This window comes from Callithrix jacchus, chromosome 2, assembly GCF_049354715.1.
Source record: "Callithrix jacchus isolate 240 chromosome 2, calJac240_pri, whole genome shotgun sequence".
NCBI lineage: Eukaryota > Metazoa > Chordata > Mammalia > Primates > Cebidae > Callithrix > Callithrix jacchus.
The window spans coordinates 73,752,901-73,779,221 of NC_133503.1; the positions used below are offsets into that span (position 1 = coordinate 73,752,901).

General features: G+C 48.8%; 1 long non-coding RNA gene across 2 annotated transcripts in view; it reads right to left on the reverse strand.

The window, feature by feature from the left end:
* The window catches only part of LOC108590080 (uncharacterized), a 43,734-nt gene that overhangs the window by 1,703 nt on the left and 15,710 nt on the right, over positions 1-26,321 (reverse strand). For both annotated transcript variants that reach the window (XR_008479527.2, XR_004735793.3), the window contains exon 5: positions 6,218-6,325. This is a non-coding gene — a long non-coding RNA (uncharacterized LOC108590080). The remainder of the gene's footprint in view (positions 1-6,217; positions 6,326-26,321) is intronic.

Here is a 26,321-nt window from a genome sequence, read left to right on the forward strand (position 1 = left end):
CATGTGCAGAGCATGCAATACAGTTGCATAGGTACACACAGGGCAGTGTGTTTTGTTTGCTTTCTCCCCTTCACCCACGTTTGGCATTTCTCCCCAGGCTATCCCTCCCCACCTCCCCCTCCCACTGGCCCTCCCCTTTTCCCCCAATAGACCCCAGTGTTTAGTACTCCCCTCTCTGTGTCCATGTGTTCTCATTTTTCATCACCCGCCTATGAGTGAGAATATGTGGTGTTTCATTTTCTGTTCTTGTGTCAGTTTGCTGAGAATGATGTTCTCCAGATTCATCCATGTCCCTATAAACGACACGAACTCATCATTTCTGATTGCTGCATAATATTCCAAGGTGTATATGTGCCACATTTTCCCAATCCAGTCTATCATCAATGGGCATTTGGGTTGATTCCAGGTCTTTGCTATTGTAAACAGTGCTGCAATGAACATTCGTGTGCATGTGTCCTTGTAGTAGAACGATTTATAGTACTTTGGATATATACCCAGTAATGGGATTGCTGGGTCAAATGGGATTTCTATTTCTAAGGCCTTGAGGAATCGCCACACCGTCTTCCACAATGGTTGGACTAATTTACACTCCCACCAACAGTGTAAAAGTGTTCCTTTTTCTCCACATCCTCTCCAGCATCTGTTGTCTCCAGATTTTTTAATGATCGCCATTCTAACTGGCGTGAGATGGTATCTCAATGTGGTTTTGATTTGCATCTCTCTGATGACCACTGACGATGAGCATTTTTTCATATGATTGTTGGCCTCATATATGTCTTCTTTCGTAAAGTGTCTGTTCATATCCTTTGACCACTTTTGAATGGGCTTGTTTGTTTTTTTCCTGTAAATCTGTTTGAGTTCTTTGTAAATTCTGGATATCAACCCTTTGTCAGATGGGTAAACTGCAAAAATTTTTTCCCATTCTGTTGGTTGCCGATTCACACTAGAGACTGTTTCTTTTGCTGTTCAGAAGCTGTGGAGTTTCATTAGGTCCCATTTGTCTATTTTGGCTTTTGTTGCCAATGCTTTTGGTGTTTTGTTCATGAAGTCCTTGCCTACTCCTATGTCCTGGATGGTTTTGCCTAGATTTCCTTCTAGGGTTTTTATGGTGCCAGGTCTTATGTTTAAGTCTTTAATCCATCTGGAGTTAATTTTGGTGTAAGGTGTCAGGAAGGGGTCCAGTTTCTGCTTTGCACACATGGCTAGCCAGTTTTCCCAACACCATTTGTTGAACAGGGAGTCCTTTCCCCATTGCTTGTTTTTGTCAGGTTTATCAAAGATTGTATGGTTGTAGCTATGTTGTGTTGCCTCTGATGCCTCTGTTCTGTTCCATTGATATATATCTCTGTTTTGGTACCAGTACCATGCTGTTTTGATTATTGTAGCCTTATAGTATAGTTTGAAATCCGGTAGTGTGATGCCCCCTGCTGTGTTCTTTTTGCTTAGAATTGACTTGGCTATGCGGTCTCTCTTTTGGTTCCATATGAAGTTCATGGTGTTTTTTTCCAGTTCTGTGAAGAAAGTCAATGGTAGCTTGATGGGGATAGCGTTGATTCTGTAAATTACTTTAGGCACTATAGCCATTTTCACGATATTAATTCTTCCTAACCATGAACATGGAATGTTTCTCCATCTGTTTGTGTCCTCTCTGATTTCGTTGAGCAGTGGTTTGTAGTTTTCCCTGAAGAGGTCCCTTACGTTCCTTGTGAGTTGTATTCCAAGGTATTTTATTCTTTTTGTAGCAATTGTGAATGGCAGTTCATTCTTGATTTGGCTCTCTTTAAGTCTGTTATTAGTGTAGAGGAAGGCTTGTGATTTTTGCACATTGATTTTATATCCTGAGACTTTGCTGAAGTCGCTTATCAGTTTCAGGAGTTTTTAGGCTGAGGCGATGGGGTCTTCTAGGTATATTATCACGTCGTCTGCAAATAGAGACAATTTGGCTTCCACCTTTCCTATTTGAATACCCTTTATTTCTTTTTCTTGCCTGATTGCTGTGGCTAGAACTTCCAGTACTATATTGAATAGGAGTGGTGACAGAGGGCATCCTTGTCTAGTGCCGGATTTCAAAGGGAATGCTTCCAGTTTTTGCCCATTCAGTATGATATTGGCTGTTGGTTTGTCATAAATAGCTTTTATTACTTTGAGACACGTTCCATCGATACCGAGTTTATTGAGGGTTTTTAGCATAAAGGGCTGTTGAATTTTGTCAAATGCCTTCTCTGTGTCAATTGAGATAATCATGTGGTTTTTGTTTTTGGTTCTGTTTATGTGGTGAATTACATTTATAGACTTGCGTATGTTGAACCAGCCTTGCATCCCCGGGATGAATCCTACTTGATCATGATGAATAAGTTTTTTGATTTGCTGTTGCAATCGGCTTGCCAATATTTTATTGAAGATTTTTGCATCTATGTTCATCATGGATATTGGCCTGAAGTTTTCTTTTCTTGTTGGGTCTCTGCCGGGTTTTGGTATCAGGATGATATTGGTTTCATAGAATGATTTCGGTAGGATTCCTTCTTTTTGGATTATTTGGAATAGTTTCAGAAGAAATGGTACCAGCTACTCTTTGTGTGTCTGGTAGAATTCGGCTGTGAACCCGTCTGGACCTGGGCTTTTTTTGTGTGGTAGGCTCTTAATTGCTGCCTCGATGTCTGCCCTTGTTATTGGTCTATTCATAGTTTCAGCTTCCTCCTGGTTTAGGCTTGGGAGGACACAGGAGTCCAGAAATTTATCCATTTCTTCCAGGTTTACTAGTTTATGCGCATAGAGTTGTTTGTAATATTCTCTGATGATGGTTTGAATTTCTGTGGAATCTGTGGTGATTTCCCCTTTATCATTTTTTATTGCATCTATTTGGTTGTTCCCTCTTTTCTTTTTAATCAATCTGGCTAGCGGTCTGTCTATTTTGTTGATCTTTTCAAAAAACCAGCTCTTGGATTTATTGACTTTTTGGAGGGTTTTTCGTGTCTCAATCTCCTTCAGTTCAGCTCTGATCTTAGTTATTTCTTGTCTTCTGCTGGGTTTTGAGTTTTTTTGATCTTGCTCCTCTAGCTCTTTCAATTTTGATGATAGGGTGTCAATTTTGGATCTCTCCATTCGTCTCATATGGGCACTTATTGCTGTATACTTTCCTCTAGAGACTGCTTTAAATGTGTCCCAAAGATTCTGGCATGTTGTGTCTTCGTTCTCATTGGTTTCGAAGAACTTCTTTATTTCTGCCTTCATTTTGTTCTTTATCCAGTCAACATTCAGGAGCCAGTTGTTCAGTTTCCATGAAGCTGTGCGGTTCTGGGTTGGTTTCTGAATTCTGAGTTCTAACTTGATTGCACTATGGTCTGAGAGGCTGTTTGTTATGATTTCAGTTGTTTTGCATTTGCTGAGCAGTGCTTTACTTCCAATTATGTGGTCAATTTTAGAGTAGGTATGATGTGGTGCTGAGAAAAATGTATATTCTGTGGATTTGGGGTGGAGAGTTCTGTAAATGTCTGTCAGGTTTGTCTGCTCCAGGTCTGAGTTCAAGCCCTAGATATCCTTGTTTATTTTCTGTCTGGTTGATATGTCTAATTTTGACAGTGGAGTGTTAAAGTCTCCCACTATTATTGTGTGGGAGTCTAAGTCTCTTTGTACGTCGTTAAGAACTTGCCTTATGTATCTGGGTGCTCCTGTATTGAGTCCATATATGTTTAGGATCGTTAGCTCTTCTTGTTGTATCGATCCTTTTACCATTATGTAATGGCCTTCTTTGTCTCTTTTGATCTTTGTTGCTTTCAAGTCTATTTTATCAGAGATGAGGATTGCAACTCCGGCTTTCTTTTGCTCTCCATTTGTTTGGTAAATCTTCCTCCATCCCTTTATTTTGAGCCTTTGTGTATCCTTGCATGTGAGATGGGTTTCCTGGATACAGCACACTGCTGGGTTTTGGCTTTTTATCCAATTTGCCAGTCTGTGTCTTTTGATTGGTGCATTTAGTCCATTTACATTTAGGGTTAATATTGTTATGTGTGAGTTTGACACTGCCATTTTGATACTAGCTGGCTGTTTTGCCCGTTAGTTGTTGTAGATTCTTCATTATGTTGATGCTGTTTAGCATTTAGTGTGATTTTGGAATGGCTGGTACTGGTTGTTCCTTTCTATGTGTAGTGCCTCTTTCAGGAGCTCTTGTAAAGCAGGGCTGGTGGTGACAAAATCTCTGAGTGCTTGCTTGTTCGCAAAGGATTTTATTTTTCCTTCACTTCTGAAGCTCAGTTTGGCTGGATATGAAATTCTGGGTTGAAAGTTCTTTTCTTTAAGGATGTTGAATATTGGCCCCCACTCTCTTCTGGCTTGTAGAGTTTCTGCCGAGAGATCTGCTGTGAGTCTGATGGGCTTCCCTTTGTGGGTGACCCGACCTTTCTCTCTGGCTGCCCTTAGTATTTTCTCCTTTATTTCAATGTTGTTGAATCTGACGATTATGTGCCTTGGGGTTGCTCTTCTTGCGGAATATCTCTGTGGTGTTCTCTGTATTTCCTGCATTTGAGTGTTGACCTATCTTGCTAGGTGGGGGAAATTTTCCTGGATAATGTCCTGCAGAGTATTTTCCAGCTTGGATTCATTCTCTTCATCACATTCTGGTACACCTATCAAACGTAGGTTAGGTCTCTTCACATAGTCCCACATTTCTTGGAGACTTTGTTCATTCCTTTTTGCGCTTTTTTCTCTGATCTTGGTTTCTCATTTTATTTCATTGAGTTGATCCTCGACTTCTTATATTCTTTCTTCTGCTTGGTCAATTCGGCTGTTGAAACTTGTGCATGCTTCGCGAAGTTCTCGTATTGTGTTTTTCAGCTCCTTTAATTCATTCATATTCCTCTCTAAGGTATCCATTCTTGTTATCATTTCCTCAAATCTTTTTTCAAGGTTCTTAGTTTCTTTACGTTGATTTAAAACATGTTCTTTTAGCTCACAAAAGTTTCTTATTATCCACCTTCTGAAGTCTAATTCCGTCATTTCGTCACAGTCATTCCCCGTCCAGCTTTGTTCCCTTGCTGGTGAGGAGTTTTGGTCCTTTCTAGGTGGCGAGGTGTTCTGGTTTCAGGTGTTTTCCTCCTTTTTGCGCTGGTTTCTTCCCATCTTTGTGGATTTATCCACCTGTCGTCTGTGTAGTTACTGACTTTTTGATTAGATCTCTGAGTGGACATCCAGATTGTTGATGATGGAGTATTTCTGTTACTTGGTTTTCCTTCTATCAGTCTAGCCCCTTCGCTGTATGACCGCTGAGGTCCACTCCAGGCCCTGCTTGTCTGGGGTGCACCTGTAGCGGCTGCGGAACAGCGAGGGATGCTACCAGTTTCTTTTTCTGCTATGTTTGTCCCAGGATGATGTCTGCCGAATGTCAGTCTTATGGATATAGAGGGGTCAGGGAGTTGCTTGAGGAGACAGTCTGTAGGAGCTCAAGTGCTGAGCTGTGAGCTCTGTTGTTCATTCAGGGCTGCTAGGCTGCTATGTTTAGTTCTGCTGCAACCTAACTCGTAAGAAAACCCCTTTTTTTTTCCTCAGATGCTCTGTCTGGGGTGGGGGTTGGGGCTTTCCTTGTGAGTGTCCGCCTCACTGTCCTGGCCAGCTAGGAGGCAGTCTAGTCACTTTTTGCCTGCCGAGGGTCTGCTCTGCTGGTGTGAGGTTCGCCCTTTTCCTGAAGGCTCCGCCCTTCTGCTGTGGTCTCCGCCCTGTTGCCTCGGGCTACACCCTGCGGTGGAGTCTCTCTGTTGTACCGGGTTGCCTGGGCAGCGGCAGGCTGCGTCAGCAATCGGTGTGTACCTCAGTAGGGGCTGATTGCCTCGGTAATGGCTGACGCCCCTCCCCCACGGAGTTGCACTTAAAAAAAAAACCTATTCACTGGGAGCGTTTGGAATCGCCGTTTTGTTTGTTGCACTGCGCTCCCCCAAACGCTGATTCCCTGGGATTTCCTGGGCTGGGTCACAGTTCAAGACCCGTTCAGTCTCAAGTTCAGCCCTCTCGGGTTTTAGTTTGCCGGTTCAACAGGGCACCCTTAACAGTGCGCTTTTGTATGGAGCGCTGTGGAGCGCCTCTGCACTCCGGCGTGGGCCGGAGCTGCACCGGCTGCTGGCTCCGCCAGCGGAGACCTCTGCCTGGCATCCCACGTGTCTTTTATACCTGGGAATTTTCCCGTTCTGTGGGTAACTAAGATCCGTCTGGAAATGCTTCCCTGACTCACCCTCTCCGTGCGTCCAGTGAGAGCTTCAATCCTGGGTTGTTCTCACAGCGCCATCTTGAGTTCTCCCATTATAGGGTTCTTCGAGGTAACACTTCTACACATTAAAATCTATAAAACATTAATGGAAAAAAAAACTAAAGTTACAATAAAAAAAAAATATTCTGTGTGAAGCAATGCTGACCAGCTCTTATAATCAGCTGGCTGATTATACGTCTAGATTTTCCTTAAAAAAATTAAATTTCAGACACACATAGGAGAGGAAAAATCCTCCAAATTATCTCTGTGTCTACTTCTGAGTAAGAGTCACAAACTTTACAACTGGAACAAACAGATTAAGTTCCATTAAGCTTTTCCATTAGTACACGTAGATTGTTTCATTTTTGACTAAACATATAGTTATTTCTAAAGCAACAACTATATTAAATGCAATTTTTAAAGGGAAACATAGGAATATTCATGTTTTGGGTAGTCCTTTTCTAATTAATCAAATAGTGGTTAAATCTCAAATTTTATTGTGCCCATGTCTTAATTTACAAAGGTGAGTGACTGAGGGATAACATGGAGAGTCTGATGCCATTAAGAGATTTTTAATATTCAGAGTTGCTGAAGAAACAAGATGCACAGCATGCCACACAGGACCTCACGGGAAAGACACTAAGGTGGTCAGGAGGCAGAAGACAAGAGCAAGAACGTTTAGGCCACTGCCTTTATTGGGGGTTCTATAGGAAAGGACAAGCAGGGCAAGATTGGGATTGGCTAGCTTGAACAATTTTAGTAGGCGTTGGGCTACAGGGATCATCCCTAGTTACCTGGTTCATGGCTCTGGGATGATTCAAGCACAGGAATATTGCCTCTTGGTATATCTGGACCAATTATAGGAGGTCTGACCAATGGTTAAGTTTAATTGTTAAAGAGGGACAGCTCTTCTCTCCTTAGGAAATAACCTTTCAAAGCGAGTAAGAAACTTCATTACCATAGTTGACGTAACAGCTCCCACCAATTAAGAAAGTATTCAAGCTCAATATTTAAGTATTTCAATTCTACTCACTTTACTGGAACCCTAACATCACATTGGACTAATCTATTAATAGAAGCAACAATGTTAGTATAAGTAACAAAAGCATTCTCTCCTGCATAAGCTTATATCAGACTGGAATAACTATTGCCAGTTAACAGCCCAATTACAATAACTTATATTCTAAACACCTTATTAAACTGTTAACCCAACTCAGGCATGCCCTTAAGGCAAGATTTAAAAAAGTAAAAGGAACTCGGCAAACCTTACCCCCACCTGTTTACCAAATACATCACCTCAAGCATTACCAGTATTAGAGTCACTGCCTGCCCAGTGACACATGTTCAATGGCTGTAGTACCCCGACTATGTAAAGGTGGCATAATCACTTGTTCCCCAAATAGGGACTTGTATGAATGGCCACATGAGGATCTAACTGTCTATTATTTTTCATCAGTGAAACTGATCTATCCCTGAAGAGGCGGATATGACCAAATAAGATGAGAAGATCCTATCGAGCTTCAACTTCCTAATACAAACAACACTCAAAAACTTACAGGCATTAATTCATCATCCATGCATTAAAAATTTTGGTTGGGGTGACCTAGGTGTATAATATAACCTCCAAACAATATAAACTAAGACCATACTAGTCTAACTAAATTAACACACATTGGCCCAATAACTTGATCAACAGACCAAGTTAACCTATGGATAACAGCAAAATCCTATTCTAGAGTTCCTATTGACAATGGGGTTTACCACCTCAATGTTGGATCAGGATATCTCAATGGTGTAGCCACTATTAAAGGTTCGTTTCTTCAACGATTTAAGTACTACATGATCTGAGTTCAGACCGGAGACATCCAGGTCGGTTTTTATCTATTCAATATTTCTCCCACTACGAATGAACAAGAGAAATAGAGCCTATTTCACAAAGCGCCCTAATGCAGCAGATCATATCATCTCAATCTAACAAACAATTTTCCCTGCCTGAGAACAGGGCTCATTAAGATGGCAGAGCCTGGTACCCAAATAAGACTCAAAGCTTTATAATCACAGGTTCAATTCTTCTTCTTAATAGCATGTTCATGATTAACTTCCTCCTACTAATTATTCCTGCCCTAATCGGCATTTCTAACACTCATCGAACAAAAATTTCTAGGCTCTATACAACTACTTACAGGGCCCAGCATCATAGGCCCTATGCAATACTTCAACCATTTGCCAACACAATAAAACTTTTCATAAAAGAATCCTTACAACCCTCCACATCCACTTGGAGTGGTTATAACCCTTTCCATAACCACTCCAAGCTTAGCCCTTTCCATTGCCTTCCTCCTATGAGCTCCTCTCCCCATACCAGATCCCCCAATCAATTTCAACTTAGGTCTTCTATTTATATTAGCCACATCAAGCCGGGCCATTTATTCCATTCTATGATCAGGATGAGCACCCAATTCAAACTATGCACCAACGGGTGCATTACAAACTGTAGCCCAGACAATTTCACATGAAGTCACCCTAGCCATCATTCCATTATCAGCCCTACTAATCAGCAGCTCATTTAATTTATATACACTCATTACAACACAAGAACATTTCTGACTTCTACCACCACGACTCCTAGACATAATATGATTTATCTCCACATTAGCAGAAACCAACTGAGCTCCTTTCAACCTAACAGAAGGAGAATCAGAACATATGTGGCAGGTTCGTTCACTCTTCTTTATAGCAGAATACATAAATATTATTATAACAAATGCCTTAACTGCCACTATTTTTCTAGGAACACCCCACACCATAATTTTACCAGAACTTTACACAATAAATTTAATCACGAAAACCCTTCTCTTAACCACCCTATTTTTATGAATTTGAATGAATCCTCAATTGTCCTATGACCAACTAATATATTTATTATGAAAATTTTTTTATCACTTACACTAGCACTATGCATATTATATATCTCAATACCTATTCTAACATCCAGTATCCCACCCCAAACACAAGAAATACGTCCGAAAAAAAAGAGTTACTTTGATAGAGTAAATTGTAGAGTTTTAAATCCTCTTATTTTTAAGGCTATAGAAATTGAACCCACACCTGAGAATTCAAAACTTTCCATGCTACGTATTACACCTCGCACTAAAGTAAGGTCAGCTAAACAAGCTATTGGGCCCATACCCCCAAAATGTTGGTTTAATCCTTCCTGTACTAATTAACCCACTAGCCCAACTCACCATCTCCCTTACTATCTTTACAGGAACTTTCATTATAATATTATGCTCACACTGATTCCTCATCTGAGCAGGTTCAGAAATAAATGTATTAGCCATCCTGCAAATCCTAATAAAAAACATAAGCCACTGCTCCACAGAAGCAGCACCAAATACTTCCTAACACAAGCAAACATCCGTAATTTTTATAATAGCTATTCTTTCTAACAAACTGCTCTCTGGACAATTAACAGTTACACCCCACATTAACCACCTTTCATCCATAATAATAATAATAGCTCTAGCAATAAAACAAGGAATAGCCCCCTTTCACTTTTGACTCCCAGAGGTAAGCCAAGAAACCCCCCTAATACCCGCCATACTTCTCACATGACAAAAACTACCTCCCATCTCATATAACTTCAAACCTTTCCATTATTCAACACAAATAACCTCCTATTAATTTCAATTTTAACCATTACAATAGGCAGCTGAGGAGGACTTAATCAAACACAACTATGTAAAATCCTAATTTATGCTTCAATTACCCATATAGGATGAATAATAGCAGTATTAACCTATGACCCAAACATCACCATCCTAAATTTACTTATCTACTATATTCTAACTTCTATATCCATAATACTTAACTTAAACTTGAATACTAAAACCCGTCACTATCCCACACCTGACATAAACTAACATGATTAATACCTATTATTCCACTAATTCTATTATCCCTAGGAGGCCTACCACCATTAATAGTATTCTCTTCTAAATGAGCAATCTAACAAGAGTTTACAAAAACGATAGCCCAATTATTCCAATTCCTATAGTGAGAATAACTCTATTAAACCTATGCTTTTACATACACCTAATTTACTCTGTTTCAGGAACAATATTTCCTACATCTAACAACATAAAAATAGAATGACAATTTGAAAACATAAAACCCATACTGTTCCTTCCTCCATTTATTATTTTTTGCCACTCTCCTTCTACATATAACCCTGTCAATATTAATCACAACCAAGAGCCTTCAAAGCCCTCAGGAAGTAAATTATACTTAATTTCTGTATCAATTCTATGGACTGCAAAACTTTACTCTGCATCAGTTGAACACAAATCAACTACATCCATTAAACCAAGCCCTTCCTAGATTGATGGGACTTTAACCCACAAAAATTTAGTTAGCAACTAAATAACTTATCAACTGGCTTCAATCTACTTCTCCAGACATAAGAAAAAAAAGGCAGGAGAAGCCCCAGCAGGATTGAAGCTGCTCCTTTGAATTTGCAATTCAATATGATAGTATCTGCTCAGGACTGGTAAAAAGAGGCCTATTCCCCTGTCTTTAGATTTACAGTCTAACACTTCCTCAGCCATTTTACCTTTTTCTACCTATGTTCATCAACTGCCGATTATTTTCAACTAATCATAAAGATACCAGAACATTACATCTACTATTCAGTGCATGAGCAGGAATAGCAGGCACAGCCCTAAGCCTCCTAATTCTAGCAGAATTAGGCCAGCCAGCAACCCAACTAGGAGACGACCATATAATGTTATTGTCACCACTCACACATGTATTATAATTCTCTTCATAGTAATACCAATCATGATCGGAGGCTTCGGCAACTGACTTGTCCCCCTAATAATTGGTGCCCCTGATACAGCATTCCCTCAAATAAATAACATAAGTTTCTGACTTCTCCCCACATCTCTTCTACTCCTACTTGCGTCCTCAATACTAGAAGCTGGTGCTGGTACCAGTTGAACAATCTATCCTCCCCTAGCAGGAAGCCTGGCACATGCAGGAGCCTCTGTAGATTTAACTATCTTCTCCACCTAGCAGGCATTTGTTCTATCCTAGGAACCATAAATTTTATTACCACAATTATTAATATAAAACCTTCAGCCATAACCCAATACCAAACACCCCTTTTTGTCTGATCCATCCTTATTACAGCAGTTCTACTTCTTTCTCTCCCTGTTCCAACCACTGATATTACTATATTACTAACTGACCGTAACCTCAATACTACCTTTTTTGATCCTGGGTGGAGGTGACCCTATTCTATACCAATATTTATTTTGATTCTTTGGGCACCCCGAAGTCTAAATTCTTATTCTACCAGGTTTTGGAATGATTTCTCATATTATAACATACTCCTCCAGCAAAAAAGAACCATTTGGGTATAGGTATAGTATGAGCTATAATATCAGTTGGTTTCTGAGGCTTTATCATATGGGGTCACCACATATTTACAGTAGGAATAGATACAGATACACAAGCATACTTTTCCCCCACCACTATAAGTATCATTATCCCTACCAGAGTAAAAGTCTTTAGCCAATGGGCCACATCACACGGAGGCAACAATAAATGATCTCCTGCAATACTCTGAGCTCTAGACTTTATCTTTCTCTTCACAGTAGGTGGCTTAACAGGAATTGTATGTATTACCCATTTCATCATTAGACATTATACTACATGACACACATTACATAGTAGCCCATTTCCACTATGTCCTATCAACAGGGGCAGTGTTTGCCATTACAGCAGGCTTTATCCACTGGTTCCCTCTATTTTCAGGCTACACTTAACCAAACCTAAACTAAAAATCATTTCACCATTATATTTGTAGATATAAACTTAATTTTCTTCCCACAACATGTTCTCAGCCTATCTGGAATACCTCAATGATACTCCAATTACCCTGATGCATCACTGCACGAGATATTATTTCATCTACAGGCTTATTCATCTCAGTAACTGCAGAGGTACTGATAGCCTTTATAGTCTGAGAAGCCTCTTTCTCAAAATGAAAGTTTTTTCCCATTGAACAATTAAATAACAACTTAGAATGACTTTACAGCTGTCCCTCTTTTATTATACATTCAAAGAATCAGCCTATGTAAAATCTTAAACAAAAAAGGAAGGATTCAAATCTCCAGAAACTGGTTTCAAGCCAATCCCATAAACCCTATAACTCTTTCAAGAAGATATTAGTAAAATAATTACATAACTTTGTCAAAGTCAAATTATAGAGCAAACTCTATATATCTTAATGGCCCACCCAGCCTAGCTAGGACTCCAAAATGCCACATCCCTATTATAGAAGAACAAATCGTTTTCCATTTGTGTGCACCCTGCCCTGGTACATGGTTCTGGTCCTAACCTCATACATGGCCCTGTCTACTAGCCTGGCCCTAACCATGTTGCTGGTCCTGCCGTAGCCCTTACCCTGTTCTGGCTTTCCCTTGGTCCTGACATTGCCCTTTCCTGGTCCTGGTCCCAGTCTTGTCCCTGACCCTGCATTTCACTGGAACTGATCTGGACCCTGGCCCTGCAGTGCACATGCACTTCCTTTGTCCTGCCTTTGCTCTATGCTATCCTGGACTGGCTCTGCCCTGTGCCAGTGCTGACCTAGCCCTGCCTTGTCCTGGTCCTCCTATTTCCCTCCCCAACCCTATTCTGGCCCTGAACCCTCCCTGGCCAGGCCCAAGCACTGTATTGGATCTAACCTGACTCAGCCCAGGACATTCCCTGACCCTGCCTCAGCCCTTACACTTGGCTCAGTGTCACTCAGTCCTGGCACTACCTTGGCACTTGCTCTGCCACCTCTGGCCTGGCTCTGGTCCTGCCCTTCCCTGGCACAGCCCTGGTCCTGATCCTACCATATTCCTAGCCCTGACACTATTCCTGGCCTAGACCTACCATGGCTCTTCCCTCTGTGTCCTGGTCTTGACCTCACCCTGCACTGGCCTTGAACTGGTCCTGAACTACCCTAGCTCTGCCTTGCCCTGGCACTGCCCTGGACTGACACCTGACTTACACTGTCTATGACACGACTATGGCCCTGCCCTGCCCTCCTCTTCCCTGGCCCTGCCATGCGCTGGGCCCAGTGCTTCCCTGGTCCTGTTCCTAGTCTGCCCCTACTATGCCTCTGCCCTGCTGTTGGCTATGCCCTGTGCTACCTTAGTCATGCTCTGCCCTAGCCCTACCCCACCCTGGCCCTAGCCTTTGACTTTTTCTAGTCCTGGTTCTGCACTGGCTGTGCCATTGCTGTGAACTCTCACTAGCCCCACCTTGACCTGGCATTACACTGGCCCTGGCAATGCCCTTGCCCTACACTGCGCATCCACTGATACAGGACCCACCCTAGACCTGCCTATTCCCTGGCCCCTCCTTGGCTCTGTGTTGTCCCTGGACTTGCCTTGACTATGGCACAGCACTCACCCTGCCCTGCCCTTGTCATAGACCTGATCATGCTCTGCCCTGGCACTACCATGCCCTGGTTCTGCCCTGGACCTCTGTTATCCTAGTCCTGCCTTGCCCCTGACCTGGCCCAGACCCTACCCTGGGCTGCAATGTCCCTCCCTACCCTGGTCTTGCCCTGCTCTGGCTCTAGTTCTGACCTAATCTTACCCTTGACTTGGCCACTCCCTGACCCTGCCTTTTCCCTGGCCCTTCTCTGGACTTACCCTTGCCCTGGCCCCTTTCTGATCCTGCCTTATTGTGGGACCTTCAATGTCCCTACACTGTGATCCCCTGGCCCTGTCCTTACTCTTCACTGGCCCTGTCCTGCCTTGGCTGTCAGCTACCCTACCCCTTCCCTTCCCTGGCCCTGTACTGGCCATGCCAAGTTCCTGCCCTGACCCTGAGTCTGCCTGATCCTGGGTCTGCTCCTGGAATTGGTCTTGTCACATCCCTGGACTGTGACCTTACCCCTGGTTTTTCCCAGGCCATGACCAGCCCCAGTCCTGTCCTGCCTCTGAAACTGCCCAGTTCTGGTCCTGCTCTTCCCCAACCCAGACTGGGCACTGCACTACCCATTACTCTGGTCCTGCCCTGCCCTACACTCCCCATGTGAGGGTCCTGCCCTGAGCCTGGCCCTGACTTGGCCATGGCCCTTACCCTACCACCTGTCTTGTCATATCCCTGACCGTTACTTGGTCCTGGTTCTGCCCTGGCTCTGGCCCTGACTCTGTCTTGGTCCTGGTCCTGCACAGGCCCCTAGCTACACTTTCCTTCCCACGGCCCCCTGCTATGCTGGCCCTGCTATTCCCTGGCCCAGCCTCTGTTCTGACCCTGCTCTGAACATGCCCTTGGCATTAGGCCTGGCCCTGCAGTGTCCGGGCCTGGCCCAGCCTACTGTTCCCTGCTCTATCCCAGCCCTATTCTGGCCCCACCCTAGCCCTGCCCTTATCAAAGCCTTGACCCTGAACCTGCTCTTGCCCTTCCCTTGCTCTTCCATGTCTTGGTCTTGCCCTCACCCTGCATTCCTGCACTGGCCCTCTCTGCCTTCACATGGCCTTGACTCTGTCTTCTCAGTGGTCTTGCCCTGGCCCTGGCCCTATTCTATCATCCTATATCTTGGCACTGTACTGGCCCCACCATAACCTGGCCCACTGCTTACCCTGACCCCATTCCTAGTCCTGCCCATTATGGCTCTGCCCTGCTTTTGGCCATATTCTGCGCTATCCTAGCTGTGTACTGCCCTGTCCCTGGCCCTAATCTGTCCTTCTCCTGCCTTGTCCCTACCTTTCCTTTGTCCTGGTTTTGGTTCTGCCAGGCCCTGCCCTTTCTCTGTACCTTCCCTGGTCCTGCCTTTTCCATAGCTCTACCCTTGCATTGGTCCTGTCCCTGGACCAATCTTGGCCCCCTCTTTTCCCTGGTCCTTCTCTGGCCTTGTCCCTGCCTTGGCCCATTTCTGGCCCTGCCTTATTGTGGGACCTGCTCTGTCCATGGCAAGGGCATGGCCCCTGGTTGTGTATTGATCCTGGCCTGGCCCTGTGCTATCCTAGTCCTTCCTTGCTCTTGATCTTGCCCTGTTCCTGGTCTTGCCCTTTTTCCCTGACCCTGACTGACTTGGCCCTCACTCTCTCCCTAGTCAAGAGCTGGCCCCTGCCCTGACCTTTGACTGCCACTGCTCTTATTCCTGACCAAGGTTCTGTCATGGTTCTGGTCCTGCCATTGCCCTGCTCCAGACATGTTCTAGACCTGGCCATGGATCTGCCCCTTCTCTGGCCCTCGCATAAACCCTGGCACTGACCCTTCCTTGCTTATGTCCTTACCCTGACCCTAGCCTGGCCCCAACACAGTCCTGGTTCTGATTTGCCTGGGCCCTACCCTGGTACACTGCTCCAACCTTAGCCCTGAAACTGGCACTGTCACTGTCCTTGCCTTGGCCCTTCTGTGGCTTAATTTGGTCCTGACAGTGCCCTTTCCTGTTCCTTTTCCTGGTCCTGGTCCTTCCCCTGCCCCAGTGCTTCTCTCACCCTGGTCTGGACCCTAGCCCTGCACTGGAAAGGCTCTGTCTTTGCCCTGTACTATCCTGGCCTGTCTCTGCTCTGTGCTGCTGCTGACATGGCCCTGCCATGACCTGGTTCTTCCACTGCATTACCCAACCCTTACCTGGGTTTGTCATGGTCTTTCCATGTCCCTGAACCCTCCCTGATCCTGCCCTAGCCCTGTCCTGGATCTAACCCTCACTTAGCCCTGGACCTTCTTCAGCCTTTGCACTTACAGCTCCGTGTCACTCAGCCCTAGAACAACATGAAACTACCGTGGCACTTACCCCACTCGTCCTGCTATAGCCCTGATGCTGAATTGGCCCTGTACTGCCCCACCATATACTCTCAATGACCCTTCTCTGGTACCTGCCCTAGCACAACCCTGGACCTTTCCCTTGTCCTGCCATACTTGAGGCCCTATCCCTACTCTTGTCCTGGTACTGACCTACCATGGTCCTGCCCTTCTGTGCCCTAGCATTTCCCTCAACCTGCATTGTTCTTGCACTGTTCCTGCTCTACACTGGCACTTCCTTCATTCAGGTCCTGCCTTCTCGGGGCCTGGATATGTCTGGTCTTGCCCTGGGACTACTCTGTCCATCTCATGACCCTGTCATTGCTGTGCCCTCATCTGCTCCGGAGCTGCCATACCCTGGGCCCAGTGCTTGCCCAAGCCCTGCTCCTAGTCCTGCCCCTGCTATGGTCCTGCCCTGCCTTTGGACAGACCCTGTGCTACCTTAGTCCTATTCTGCTCTCACCCTACTCTGGCCACACCCTGCCCTGGACCAGCCTTTACACTATACTAGTCCTGGTTCTTCCCTAGACCTGCCCTTTCCCTGGACCCTTCCTAACACTGCCCTTGACTTGGCCCTATCCCTGAACCAACATGGCTTGGCCCTACCCTGGCTATGGAAACATCCTGGCCATGCACCAGGCATGCAATAGCACTTGACCAACCCTATACCTGCCTTTTCTTTGACCCCCCCTTGGCCCTGCATTATACCAGGATCTATCCTGGCTATAGCATGGCACCGACCCTGCCCTGTCCATGCCAAAGACCTAACCCTGCTCTGCCATATCCTGGTTCTGCCTTGACCTTGCCCTTTTCCAGCAATCCCATGGCTCTGTGTCATCACTGTCCTGCATCGCTCCTGAACTTACCCTGGCCATACCCTGGACTTCCATGACCCTCCCTGCTCTGGTTTTGCCATTCCTTTTGGTCTTCCCTGGTTCTGTCCTTGCCTTGGACCCTACATGGCCCTGCCTTTTCACTGGACTTTCTCTTGCCTTGTCCTTACCCTGACCCTGGCCCCTCTCTGGTCCTGCCTTGTTGTAAGCAATGTTCTGTTCATATTCTGGCCCTGCTCTTCCTTGTCCATGCCCTGCCATCACCTGGTCCTGTCCTTGCCCTACACTGGCTGTGCTCTGTGATAGTTCTGAACTTTCCCTGGCCCAAGCCCATGGTCCTGCCATGTCTCTGCCCTGGCCATGGATCTACCCTGTTTCTGGCACTTCACTGGCCTTGTTCCTGTCATAACCCTGGACCTACCTGCCCTTATCTGGGACCTAACACTGTCTTTGCCCTGACGTGGATGGGCTCTAACCTACCCTGCCCTTCCATTTTCCTGCCCTGGTCCAGCCTGGCCCTTCCCTTTTCACTGCACTGCCCTTTCCCTCACCCTGCAGTGACCCTGAACTGACCCTCTCTGCCTTGGCACAGCCTTGGCACTAGCTCTGCCTTCTCCCTAGCCTTCAGCTGGCTTTGGCCCTGCCCTGGACCTACCATGTACATAACATGCTCCTTGGCCTGTCCTGTCCTCCTCTGTCCTGGCCCTGAACTGGCCCCACCAGATCCTTGCCCAGTGCTTGCACTGGTCCTGTTCCTAGTCCTACCCCGGCTATGGCACTGTCCTGACTTTGACCATACCCTGTGCTACAGTAGCTCAGCCCTGACTGTTACCTACCCTTGCCTTGTCTTTGCTTTGTCCCAGTTCTAGTTCTGCCTTGGCTTGGCCCTTACTCTGTCCCTGTCCCTGGTCCTGCACTGGTCCTGAATTGGTCTTGGTCCTGCACTATCATAGTCCTTCCATGGCACTGACCTTGCCCTGAATCTAGACTTGACCCTTTGCCCTGGCCCTGCCCATCCATTACCCTGTCCCTAGCCCATACCTGGCCCCAGCCCCCACCTTGGCCCACCACCATCCCTGTTCCAGACCCTCATCCTGCCATGACCCTGCTGTTGCTCAGACCCTGGCATGGACCCTGGCACTGACCTTTCCCTTGACTAAGGCCTTATCCTGACCCTGACCCAGCCCTGGATCTGACCCTGTCCAGGCTCTAACCTCTTGGGCCCTACCCTAGTATGCTGTTCTGGTTCTAGCCCTGACACTGGCCCCATCACTGTCCTGGCCCTAACTCTGTGGCTGGTCCTACCACAACCCGGGTCCTGGTCCTGCTCTGTCTTTGCCTTGGTACTGACATTTCTCTTTCCTTGTCCTGGTCCCTGTCCTGCCCTGGAGCTTCTCTGGCTCTGCTCTGGACCCTGACCCTGCACTGGAACTGCCCTGCCTAACTGCCCTGCCTTTAACCTATAATATCCTGGCCTGGCCCTGCCCTGTGGTGGTGCTTACCTGGCTTTGCCATGTCTTGGTCCTCCCATTGCCCTGCCCAACTCTGTCCTGGTTGTGTCCTGGACAGGTTCAGGCTCTGACCCCTCCCTGGTCCTGCCCTAGCCCTGTCTCAGATCTAACCATGACTCAGCCCTAGACCTTCCTTCCCTGACCCAGCCTCAGCCCTTACACTCAGGGCTCATTGGCACTCTGCCCTGGCACTTCCTAGCCCTGTCTTGGCACTTGTTCTGCCCTCTCTATGACTTGGCTCTAGTCCCGCTCTGCCATTCCCTGCTCTGGCACATCTCTGGACCTTCCTGTGGTCCTGAACATTCCTGGCCATACCCCTACCCTTGTCCTTACCCTGACCCTCCATGGTCTTTCCCTTCTATTACCTGGTCTTGTCCTCACCGTGCATTGGTCTTGCACTTGTTCTGCTCTACCCTGGCCCTGCCATGACCCTGGCTCTGCTTTCTCCCTGGCCCTGACCTAGACTGACCCCAAGTCTACTCCATCTGTGACAAATTTTGGTCCTACCTTGCCCTCCTCTGCCCTGTCCCTGCCATGCACTGGGCCCAGTGCTTGCCCTGTCCCTGTTCCTAGTACTGCCCCTGCTATGGCTCTGCCCTGCTTTTGGCCATTCCCCATGCTACCTTAATCCTCCTCTGCCCTGGCACTACCCTGGCCATATCCTGCCCTCGTCCTATTTTTGAATTATCCTGGGCCTGGTTTTACCCTCGTGCTGCCCTTGCTCTGGGTCCTCCCTGGCTCTGCTCTTGCCCTTGCCCCAACCTTGGCCTAGAACACCCTGGCAATACCCTGACCCTGGGAATACTCTGTCCCTGCACCAGGCATACATTGGCACTTGACCAACTCTTTGCCTACCTTTGCCCTGGCCCCTCCTTGGCCCTACATTGTCCCTGGACCTGTCCTGGGTGTGCAATGCTGGCTCTGCCCTGTCCATGCACTTGTTCTGACACTGTCCTGCCCTTCCTCTGCCATGCCATAATTCTGTCTTGGACTTACACTATACTGGTCTACCACGTTCCTCCCTATCCTACCCTTACCCTACCCAGGTCCTCCCTTTGGTGTATCCTGGCTTTAGTTCTGACCTGTACCTGCCCTTGCCATGGCCCTTTCCTGGTTCTGTCTATTTCCTATGCCTTCTCTGACCATGAACGTTTCCTGGCCCTGCCATATAGCTACCCTAGTCAATGTTTTGCCCTTTCTGGCCCTCTTCTGGCCCTAGTCCTCATCCTGTCATGTCCCTGGCTCTGACCTGCCCTTGGTTTTTCCCTAGCCATGACGTAGTCCCAGTCCTGACCTGGTCCAGCCCTGACTGGACTCTACACTACCCACTTCCCTGACCCTACATGGCCCTGTCTTTGCCATGTGCTACCCTGTCCCCTCCCTGGACCTGTGCTGGCCATCCTTTGAATCTGGCCCTGCTGCTCCTGCTGACTCTGGTCAGAGCACCAGGCCTGCAAGTGGCCACTGTCCTGGTCATGTTCTGGTCCTCACCTGTATTTGGACATGTCCTGAGCCTGATTTGTCCCGGCCATGCCTTGACCAGTCTCTGCCCTGGTCCATCAAGGTCATGCTATACTGCCCTTTCCCGACCCTGCCTTGGCCCTTGTGTGCCATTGCCTAGTCTTACCCTGCACTATTTGTGCCTTTACCCTGCCCAGACCTAGCCACTCCCTGGATGTGCTCTGACCCTGCCTTGGCTTTTGCCCTGCCTTCTCTATGATCTGCCTCGGCTCTGCTCTTATTTAGCCAGCACCCTGCCAGGGCCCATCCATAGCTCTGGCCCTAGAGCATCCTTGATCCAGACACTGATGCTGCTCTGCCCATAATCCTACCATGGACCTTCCCTTGCTCTTCCCGTGCCCTTCGATGCTCTGGTCTTGGTCTTACCCTGCATTGACCCTGTACTGGAGGTCTATGCCTTGGCATGGCCTTAGCCATGTCTTCTCCCTAACCTTGCCTTGGCCCAGTCTTAGCCATGCCTTCTCCCTAACCTTGCCTTGGCCCTTCCCCAGGCTAGTGCTGGAACTATCCTGTCCATGACATGGTCCTACTCTGTCATCCAATGTCCTGGCACCACCATACCGTGGCCCACTGCTTTTCCTGGCCCTGCTCCTAGTCCTGCACCTGCTATGGCCCTGCCCTGCTTCTAGTGATGCTTCGTCTTACCCTAACCCTGCTCTATCACTTACCTGGTCTTTGCCTTCCCTGTACCTGCCTTTGCTTTGTCCTGGTTCTGAAATGCCTTAGCCCTGCCCTTGCTCTGGACTCTCCCTAGTCCTGCCTTCTCTGAGGCCCTACCCTTGCTCTGGCTGTTCCTGGCCCAGTCTTGGTCCTGGCTTGGTCCCTGACCCTACATTGATCCTGGCATGGCCCTGGCCCTGAGCTTACCTAGTCCTGCCCTGTCCCTGATCTTGCTCTGGTCCTGGTCTTGCCCCTTTGCCCTGTCCTACCTTGGACCTCACCATGCCCCTAAACCAGGCCTGACCCCTGCTCCTGACCCTGGAACTGCCATAGCACTGGCCCTGTCATAGCCCTCCCTCAGCCTTGTCCTAGACCTGGTCATGACCTTGCCCCGGCCCTGGCCCCATCATGGACCCTGACCCTGACCTGGCTCTTATTTGCCCAGCCCTACTCTGATGTGCTGTTCTGGCCCTAGCCTCCACCCTGGCCCTATCATTTTTCTGGCCCTAGCTCTGTTGGTGGTCCTGCCATTGCCCTGGTGCTGATCTTTCTTTGCCTTGATCTTGTCCCTTCATTGGACCAGCCATGCATTTGTCCTGTGCTATCCTGGCCTGCCTCTGCCTTGTCACAGCACTGACCTGGCCCTACCATGGGCTGGCCCTTCCACTGCCCTGCCTGACCCTGTCCTAGATGTTCCCTGACCCTGAATAATCTTGGTCCTTCCATGGCCTTGTCTTTGGTGTAACCCTGACTCAGCCCAGGATTTTCCCTGACACTGCCTCAGCCCTAGAACATAGGATTCACTGTCACTCAATCCTGGAACTACCTGGCCCTGCCTTGGCACTTGCTCTGCCTTATCTGTGGCCTGGCTCTGGTTCTGCCTTGGCCATGATCCTGCAATATTCCTGGGCTGGGCCCTAGCCTTGTACAGCCCTGACCCACCATGGTCCTGCCCCCTTCGGTGCTCTGATCTCACCTTCAACCTGCATTGGTCTTGCACTGGTCCTCTTCTAGCCTGATTCTGCCTTGACCCTGGCTCTGCCTTCTTCTTGAATTGGCTCTGGTCTTGCCCTGGGTTTATCCCAGGATTAATCTGTCCATGACCTGGTCCTGACCTCCTCTGCCCTGTCCCTGCCACACACTGTGCCCTCTGCTTGGCCTAACCCTGTTCCTAGCCTGTACTGCAATGGCCCTCCCCTGCATTTAGCCATGCCCTGTGCTACATTATTCCTGCTCTGACATAGCCCTACACTGGCAGTGTCCTGTCCTGACCCTAACTTTGCCTTGTCCTGGTTCTGTCCTGGGCCTGCCCTTACCCTGGAACATTCCTGGCACTACCTTTTGTCTGGCTCTATCCCTGACCCAAACTTGGCCTGGCCCTACATTGGCCCTGGCAATGGCCTGGCCCCCACTGGTTGTGCCTTGGCACTGGAACCATCCTATGCTTGTTTGGCCCTAGCCCCTCTTGGCCCAGGATTATCCTTGGACCTTCCCTGGCTATGACATGGTGCTCACCATGCCCTGTCCATTCCATGGATTTCACTCTGCCATGCCCTGGTTCTGCCTTGGCAATACCCTGGCACTACCTTTCCCTGGCCTGCCTTGAAACTATGTATCCAAGTCCTGCCTTGGCACTGACCTTGCTGTGACTTTACCCTGGTCTTCCTCACCCTGGTCTTGCCCAGCTCTAGCCCTGCCTTTATCCTGTGCTGGCTCTGGTTCTGAAATAGCCCTACTCTTGCCTTGGCCCCTGACCCTTCTCTGGCTGTAACCTTGTCCTGGCCCCTTCTGGCACCATCTTTTTGTGGGCCCTGCTCTGTCCATATAACGACTCTGGGCTTCCATGTGCCTGTCCTGCCATAGCCTGGCCCTTTCCTGGTCCTGCTCTGGCACTGGCCCTACACTGTCTTGGCTCAGTGCTAACCTAGCCCTGCCCTGCCCTGACTTTGTGCTGGTCCTTACCTTCACCGTTGCAAGTCCTGGACCTGCATTGTCCCTGCGCTGGCCCTCGTTCTGCCCTGCTTCTGACTGTGTCCTGATCCTGGTCTTAGTCCTGCCATGACACTGGCTGTGACCCTGCCTCTCATTTCTCCCTGGCCATGACCCAGCTCAGGTTCTGTCCAGGTTCCAGCCTGACCCCAGTCCTGGCTCTGCCCTAGCCGACCCATGACTGGGCACTGCATTACCCAGTACCCTGGCTCTGACTTGCCCACAGCCCTCACCCTGCCACTTGTCTTGCCATGTTTCTGACCCTCTCTTGTCCCTGGATCTGTCCTGGCTCTGGTCTTGCCCTACTTCTGGCCCTGGCACTGTCATGGTCCTGATGTTTCCCCAGCTCTTTCCTGCCATGGCCTTTCCTTGGCCCTCTGCTATGCTGTACTTGTTCCTGCCATGAACCAGTCATGCCATTGCCCTGTCTTACCTTGCACTGTTTCTGCCCTGGCCTTACCCCGCCTTAGCCCCTTTCTGGACCTGCCCTCCCCCTACCTTGACTTTTGCCATGCCCGATCTGGTCCTGTCATATCCCTGGCCCTAGCCCTTCCCTTATCCAGGCCCTGACCCTGACACTGCCCTGCCTAGACCATGGCTTTGGCCTGGACTTTCCATGCCCTTCCATTCTCTGGTCTTGCCCTCACACTGCAATGACCCTGCTCTGGCACTCTCTGCCTTGGCACAGCCTTGGCCCTGTCCCTATCTTCTTCCTTGCCCTGGTCTTTCACTGTCATCCTCTGTTACGTGCCTGTAATGGCCCCAAAATATTCTGGTCCTGTTCCTAGTCATAACCCAGCTATGACTCCTGCTCTGCTTTTTGCTATGCCTTGTTCTATCCTAGCCCTGTCCTTTTTTGGACCTGGCCCTAACCTGGTCTTGCACTGCCTTTTCCCTGTTTTTTTTTTTTTGCTTCATGCTGGTTCTGGTTCTGTCTTGATCTTGCCCTCCTCTGGACCCTCCATGTTCCTGTGTTCTCCTTGGCTCTGCATTTGCTCTTGTCCTGGCCCTTGCCTAGACTTGGCCACAATGTCTGGGACCCTGACCATGCATTGCTTTTGGCCTAGGTCTGACCCTGCACAATCTTAGTTCTATCCTGACCCTGATGTCACACTGGTCCTGGTCTTGGCCCTTTGATCTGGCCCTGCCCTACCTTGGCCCTCACTCTGACCCTAGCACAGACCTGGCCCCAGCCCTGACCTTGATCACCGACCCCTGCTCCTAACCCTGGTTCTGTCATGGTCCTGTCCCTGTCATGGTCCTGCCCAGCCTTGTCTTAAACCTGGCCATGGCACTGTTCAAACCATGGACCTGACCATGCCCTGGTTCTGCCCTGGTGATGCCATAGCTTTGCCCTTCACTGGCCCTGCCTTAACCCTGTGCTATCCTGGGCCTGCCTTAGCTTTGACCTCACCCTGGCCCTACTCTGGCCTGCTGTGGCCCACCCTTCCCTTTGCCTTGCCCTTACCCTGACTCTGGTTCTCACATGGCTCTGTCCTTGCCTTGGCTCCTCCATGGCCCTCCCTTTCCTTGGCCCTTCAGTGGTCTTTCCCTTGTCCTGGCCCCTTTCTGGCCCAGCCTTGTGGTTGGCCCTACCTGGTTCATGTCCTCAGCATGGCCTTCTGTGCCCCTACTCTGCCATTGTCTGGCCACGTCCTTGCTCTACAATGACCCCATCGTGCCTTAGCTCTGCACTTCCGTAGCCCTGCCCTGGCCTGTGCTGATCCTGAACTTGCCCTGTCCCAAGCCCTGGCCCTACCATGTTTCTGCCTGGTCCTGGTCCTGTCCTATTTCTGGCTCAGTTCTGGCCCTCATCTTGGTCGTGTCATGTCCCCGGCTGTGACCCTGCCCCTGATTTCTTCCTGGCCATGACCCAGCCCTCATTCTGCCCTTGCTCTGGCCCTGGCCCAGTTCTGGTCCTACCCTGGCATAGTCCTGCCTGGGCACTGCCATTTTCCTTGCCCTGATTGCCAATATGAGGGTCCTGACCCAGCCCTGGTTCTGTCATGGTCCTCACTTGGCTATGGTCCTGAACCTACCCAATCCTCCAGCCATAGCCCTGACCTGGACGTGGCCTTTGTCCTGCCCTTCCTCTGGTCTTGCAATGCTTCTGACCCTGTCACTGCTTTCACTCTGGCCCTGTGCTGACCCCTTCCCTGTTCTGGTCTTTCCTTGGCCATCTGCTTCAATGGTCTTGATTCTTCCTTGGATCTGCTCTGAGCATGGCTTTGGCATTTGACTAGATCCTGCCCCTTCCCTGGACCTTCCCTGCTCTGGCCCCACCCTAGTCCTGCCCTGGCAATGTGCTTCCCTGTCCCTGCCCTGAACATGCATTGGCTCTGACCCTGCCCCTCATCCTGACTCTGGTCCTACCATGGCCCCAGACCTGCCAATGGTCATGGTGCTGGTCCTGTTCTGGCCTTTACTTGGACTTGCATATGTCCAGGGTCTGATTTGTCACTGTCATGCCTTAGCCTATCCTTGCCCTGAAACCACCAAGGCCCTGCCTGTTCTGCCCTTTCCTGGCACTGCCATGGCCTAGTCATACCATTATTCTGTCTTATCCTGCACTGGAAGTTCCCTGGTTCTGGCCTGCCCTATACCCTTCCTGGATTTTCCCTGACTCTGACTGGACTTTTGTCCTGCCCTCTCTATAGCTGTGCTCTAGCTCTGCCCAGCACTGCCATGGCTCTGTCCTTATCCAGGTCCTGAGCCTGCCCTGGCCGGACCCTGGCCCTGCACTGGTCCTTCCCTTGCTCTTCCTTGGTCTTCCATGTCCTGGTCTTGCCCTCATCCTGCATTGAACCTTCATCAGCCCTCTCTGCATTGGCATGACCTTGGCCCTGGTTCTGCCTTCTCCCTGGTCTTGCCCTGGTCTGACCTGTCATCCTCTAACCTGGCCCTGTACTGGTCACACCATACCCTGGCCCAGTGTTTGCTGTTGCCCTGATCCAAGTCCTTCCCCTGCTATGGCCCTACCCTGCTTTTGGCCAGGCCCTGTGCTACCTTAGTCCTACTCTGCCCTAGCCCTACCCTACCCTGGCCCTACATTTGGTTTCTCCTGGTCCTGGTTCTGCCCTGGTCCTGGACCCTGACTGGCCCTGACCTGCTCTGGCACTGTCCCTGACCCAACCTTGACCTTGTCCTAAACTTGCCCTGGCAAAGTACTCGCCCTGCAATTACTGTGCCTTGGCACTGGACCCACCCTATGTCTGCTTTGACCCTGGCCCTTCCTTGGCTCTGCATTTACCTTCCCTGACCATAGCATGATGCTGACACTGCCCATGCCATTGAATTGACCCTGACCCGGACCTGTCATTCTCTGATTATGCCCTGGCACTAATCCTACCTTGGTCCTGTGCTATTTTAGTCCTATCTTGTCCCTAAACTTGCCCTGATCCTACCCTTGTTTGCTATGTCACTCCCTGTCCTGGTCTTGCTCTGTTCTGGTCCTGCCTTTGGCCTCCCCTGGCTCAGGTTCTGAATTGGCCATTCATGCCTTGGACCCTCCCTGGTTTGCTTTTTCTCTGGCCCTTCTCTGGCCTTTCCCTTACCCTTGGCCTTCCCTGTCTCTGCTCTGCCATAGCCCTGACCTTGCCCTGACCCTACCTTCCCTTCCCTTTTCTTGTCCCTGTACTACACTGGCCCTAGCATGCCCTACCCCTTCCCTGGACCTGGGCTGGCCACGCCTTCACTATGACCCTGCCTTTTGTCCTGACCTTGGTCCTGACATGACCCCAGGGTTGCCAATGGTCATGGTCC